Here is a 6000-nt window from a genome sequence, read left to right on the forward strand (position 1 = left end):
TAATCCCATTCATGAGGTTTCTGTCTTTATGACCGAATCACCTCCCAAAGACCCCACCTCCTGATACCATCACCTTAGGATTAGTTAGCATTTCAGCATATGAATTTTGGGTGTACATAAACATTCAGCCTGTTGTAAAAACAATGATCAAGATCTCCATGGGATGAATTTAACAGTCAGTAGAATACACACCTCAGGGAAAAACCTCTAAACACATCATACTAATGGTGAATGGTTAAAGCAAACTTGATTAGCAGTGTGCAAAAATTCTCCTTTGGCACACATTAATGTTACAAACTGCTGTGCTGTCTTTATCACTTGCCCTTTCATGCAGTTAACTATTTGAGTATCATTTTGTAGTTGCTTACAAAGTCTTACCCAATCTAAGCCTAAGGAGTGGCTTACCTGCAGCACCCATCTAAAATTTTAAGACTTTTTCTTTTTTTTGGAGACGGAGTTTTGCTCTTGTTGCCCAGGCTGGAGTGCAATGGTGCAATCTCGGCTCACCACAACCCCCACCTCCCAGGTTCAAGCAATTCTCCTGCCTTAGCCTCCTGAGTAGCTGGTACTACAGGCATGTGCCACCAGACCCAACTAATTTTGTACTTTTAGTAGAGATGGGTCTTCACCATGTTGGTCAGACTGGTCTCGAACTCCTGACCTCAGGTGATCTGCCCACTTCGGCCTCCCAAAGTGCTAGGATTACAGGTGTCAGCCACCATGCCTGGTCATGTCCATGGCTCTCATTATGTTAAGTCTTGAGGACAAACCCACCCATCCGCCATTTTCCACATCAGTCCGATCAATAGTTATATTATTATAGCAGCATGTCATGCTGAACGAGTGATGAAATCTCAGAGCTTTTTTCTAGCTAATTGCTAAGCTGCTTTATTGCTGAGTCCCTCTGAGATCCTTGTGGTGAATTTTTGTTTGGGCATTACATTGTTTCTCAATAGTCCAGTTCTGAATTTTTGCCATTTCCATTGCAATTGTATTATGTGTTTTTGTAATTGTCTCAAAGCATTAAGTTTATTATTGAAGGTATCAGTATTAACAAGCTTTAGCTACACTTGTCTCTTTCTATTCCTCTAAGGACTGTATTTAGTGTTTCTTTTTGTCCTTGTATGACCTCAGATAAACCCCTTAATAATCAGATTTCATAGTGGGAGAGCCTAGGGGATGCAATTCTGGTTATGCAAACTACTTTAGCCTCAGACATTTCATGTCAAACTTAGGGCTTGAATATTGTGATGCATATTAGTTATGTTAGTGTTACCAAAAATGCACTTTGGGAGGCCGAGGCAGGTGGATCACCTGAGGTCAGGAGTTGGAGTTTGAGACCAGGCTGGCCAACATGCTGAAACCCTGTCTCTACTAAAAATACAAAAATTGGCCAGGCATTCACATCTGTAATCCCAGCACTTTGGGAGGCCGAGGTGGGTGGATCACAAGGTCAAGAGATTGAGACCATCCTGGCCAACATGGTGAAACCCTGTCTCTACTAAAAATACAAAAATTAGCCAGGTGCAATGGCAGGCACCTGTAATCCCAACTACTCGGGAGGCTGAAGCAGGAGAATCACTTGAACCTGGGAGGCGGTGGTTGCAGTGAGCTGAGATCGGGCCACTGCACTCTAACCTGGGCAACAGAGCAAGACTCCATGTCAAAAAAAAAAAAAATTAGCTGGGCGTGGTGGTGGGCGCCTGTAATCCCAGTTATTCGGGAGGCTGAGGCAGGAGAATCGCTTGAACCCCCAAGGCGGAGGTTGCAGTGAGCTAAGATGGTGCCATTGCACTGCAGCCTGGGTGACAAAAGCAAAACCTCATCTCAAAAAAAAAAAAAAAAAAAAACAGAAGATGGTCCCACCTTCACTCTGATGACAATCAGATTGTTGGTCTTATAAATTTGGGCCATATCTATCCTGAAAACACAATATAGAGCAGATGGGAAGTAAATAATTGTGGGGACCATTACTGGGAGTACAGAAAGAAAAGTAGTGTTACAAATAACATATTTGTTTCTAGTCAATTATGAGTCTTAAAGTAATTGAAATCATCACTGCTGTGAATAGGCCAGCAGGGCTGTTTATGATAATAATAATAATAAGTTCACGAAAATAGTTATTTTCAGTTGAATTCAGTACCAATATCAGTTATTCTAGAAGATTTAAGTTTCGAGTCCTCGTGGGAACCCAAGTCCAGTTGAAAGCATGAATCTGGCCGGGCGCGGTGGCTCAAGCCTGTAATCCCAGCACTTTGGGAGGCCGAGACGGGCGGATCACGAGGTCAGGAGATCGAGAGACCATCCTGGCTAACATGGTGAAACCCCGTCTCTACTAAAAATACAAAAAACTAGCTGGGCGAGGTGGCGGGCGCCTGTAGTCCCAGCTACTTGGGAGGCTGAGGCAGGAGAATGGCGTGAACCCGGCAGGCGGAGCTTGCAGTAAGCCGAGATTGCGCCACTGCACTCCAGTCTGGGCGACAGAGCGAGACTCCGCCTCAAAAAAAAAAAAAAAAAAAAGAAAGCATGAATCCAGCTGGATTTTTTTTTTTTTTTTTTTTTTGAGACGGAGTCTCGCTCTGTCGCCCAGGCTGGAGTGCCGTGGCCGGATCTCAGCTCACTGCAAGCTCCGCCTCCCGGGTTTACGCCATTCTCTCGCCTCAGCCTCCCGAGTAGCTGGGACTACAGGCGCCCGCCATCTCGCCCGGCTAATTTTTTGTATATTTTAGTAGAGACGGGGTTTCACCGTGTTAGCCAGGATGGTCTCGATCTCCTGACCTCGTGATCCGCCCGTCTCGGCCTCCCAAAGTGCTGGGATTACAGGCTTGAGCCACCGCGCCCGGCCTCCAGCTGGATTTTTCTTTCACCTTGATAATCATATCGGAACATGTGAAAGGGTCCCTCGCAGGGTGATGACAGCATCTTTCCTCTAGAACACCTTTATGTTCACGAAATCACCTGATCGTTGATGGGGTGTCAGATTTCCTCTGGCAGATCCTTCTGAATCCTTCTAATTTTATGTCTCCAGGGAAGAGAGAAGCCCTTTTAAGTATAGAACATGATTATGAGAGGGTTCAATTAAATTGGGCCCAGGACATGGTCTCAGACCCAATTCCTAGGCCTGCCAAACAGAATTTCAAAGGGAGCGATACTGTGCTTGCTTGCAGGGTTGCTCTCATTTTTAACGAGGCTAGCACTAAAGCATGAGGCCATTTTAGGCCAGCAGATTTCTAAATGAGGCTTTAGAGTCCAATTCGTCTGCTCTATTTGTCCAGAGGACTGAGGGTAACAGGGAGTATGACAGCATGATTTGCATCATTCCTGAACCACAATAGATTATGGGCTATGTGGACATCCTATAAAACATAACGCGACAAAAATCTCTGATCTTCCAAAGGCCTTAGTTCTACAGAATCCAGCTGCTGTGAGGTCCCTGGTGAAGCTGCTGGAAAAGAACCTTCTGTATGTACCTTGGGAGTGGCCTTAAAGAATCCTGCCCACAACCCGCACATCAGCCTGTTTTGGACGATGCCACCTGCTCAGCAGGCATAGTGAAGTGGAGTGTCTTTAAGATCCCTTTTCACTGGGGGATGGTTTTGTTGATGACACATTACTAATCAAGTAAATGGGAACCATGGTACAATATTATTTTGTTAGCTAATTCCCATAGTCCAGTCGGATTTTTTTAGCCCCTTTCTTATTCCATTTGTTAATTTCCTTTTGTGATGCATAGTTTTGAAAGTAAATAGAAGTTACTTGTGTTAAAAGTGGGACTCCTGGCTGGAAGTGGTGGGCCACACCTGTAATCCCAGCACTTTGGGAGGCCGGGGCAGGCAGATCACTTGAGTCCAGGAGTTCAAGACCAGCCTGGGCAACATGGCGAAACCCCATCTCTACCAAAACTACAAAAGTTAGCCAGGCTTGATGGCACATGCCTGTGGTCCCAGCTACTTGGGAGGCTGAGGCAGGAGAATCTCTTGGACCTGGGAGGCAGAGGTTGCAGTGAGCCAAGATCACACAACTCCACTTCAGCCTGGGCGACAGAGCAAGACTCTGTCTCAAAAAAGAAAGAAAAAAAAAGTGAGACTTCTAAGTTTGGGTCTGCCATATTTGAAGAGTGGCCTTTGCAGCTCTTCAGCAAAATTATTTCCTTTAGAAATGGGATTGTTTTGCCCATGTGAATGCTACAGTGTAATGCCTCTAAACACTCAGTTCTTAATTTTCTTTTCTTTTGCTTTTTTTTTTTGAGATGGGGTCTCCTTGCTCTGTTGCCCAGGCAGGAGTGCATTGGCATGAACACGACTCGCTGTAGACTTGAAATAGGCTCAAGCAATCCTCCCACCTTGGTCTCCTAAAGTGCTAGGGTTACAAGTGTGAGCCAGCATGCCTGGCCTCAGCTCTTAATTTTCTGAGAGTTTACTTCCTGTCAAAGTCAAGAATCTCCTATTTTTCAAAATCTTCCCTGTTGCATGACTGACGCTAAACAGACATTTACTATCAGTACGTCCATTTGTTTTAAGTCCTGAGCCAAGCCCTAGTAAATGTAAGCTATTCATTAACTCAAATTGTACTGATTTAATTCCAGGCAAAATAAGCTCCCACAATTTCATGAGCAGCTACCAAGGCACAGGAAGTCTAAGTTGGCTGTTTATATCCCGTATGTGATCCATCAGCAAACTGTGATCTTTCAAAAGACAAAAGCACAACAAGTTTTAAAAATCTTAATTGGCTTTTATTTGTGACTCAAGAATTGTGCAATAACTCATTCTCGTAAAATAGAAAGAGTGTTCCGATGAGCTGAACAGAGGAAGTTTGGCTTGATAGGGAGAAAAGATCCGTGAAAAGCAGAAAGAGAGAACAAAAAGCAGATGAGTAGTTTCAAAGTGACTTTCCTTGTACGTTGGTCCCCAACTGAAAATGACTTAATTTGTAATATTTTTAATTTAGGATGGGTTTATTGGGAGCATCTGCAAAGTTTAAAGCAGAGGGGACGTCCTATCATGCTGGCTAAAACTGGCCTGTTTGGGGATTTGGCTATTATCCATCTATGTCCTGATTCCCTGGAAGGTCAAATAAACAATTCAGTTTTGGCTTGTTGGCGTGGAACTTCAGCATGAGGAGCTCTATTTTGGTTTGGTCTGTTGGGCCTAGGGCAGAAGCTCACTCCAGACTAATTGCATCCTATAAATTTTATTTAACAGGTCAAAGCTGGATTTTTAACAGAAAAGTCAGGTAAATCACATTGGAGTTCAGTGTCTTATTACCATTTGTGTTAGGCTGTTCTTGCATTACTGTAAAGAAATACCTGAGAATGGGTAATTTATTAAGAAAAGAGGTATAATTGGCTCATGGTTCTGCAGGCTTTACAGGAAGCATGGTACTGGCATCTGCCTGGTTTCTGGTGAGGCCTCAGGAAACTTTCAGTCATGGTAGAAGGCGAAGGGGAAACAGGCACCTCACATGGCAAAAGCAGGAGCAAGTGAGGCAGGTGGGGGCGCATGTGGGCAGTGGAGGGGGGTTGGGCGAGGTACCACACACTTTTAAGTGACCAGATCTCGCAAGAACTCACTATCAGGAAGACAGTACCATGCCATGAGGGATCCAGTCCCAAGATCCAAACACATTCCACCAAGCCCCACCTCCAGCATTGGGGATTACAATTCAACATGAGATTTGGGCAAGGACAAATATCCAAACTAAATCAACATTGTATAACCATGATCATCTATTTGATCAAAGTCTGTTGAGATAGCAGAGTTTAGGAGAGTGCATCTCCCAGGCACAATATAGGCATCGGATAAGAATGCTTGTTCACAGCTAGTCCCATGGCACACCTACAAGTGCCAGGTCTTATGCACTGGTAAGACAGCTATCACGGTATGGGGGATATAAAAATAAGTCAAATGACTCTAGAGGCCAAGGGAAAACTTCCCCTTCACCCTCTCAATGTTTGCCTTAAAACCAACTCACAAAAGGCAGATTAATATGAGAAATAACATA

This window comes from Trachypithecus francoisi, unplaced genomic scaffold, assembly GCF_009764315.1.
Source record: "Trachypithecus francoisi isolate TF-2019V2 unplaced genomic scaffold, Tfra_2.0 Lachesis_group20, whole genome shotgun sequence".
In the NCBI taxonomy this organism is placed as follows: Eukaryota; Metazoa; Chordata; class Mammalia; order Primates; family Cercopithecidae; genus Trachypithecus; species Trachypithecus francoisi.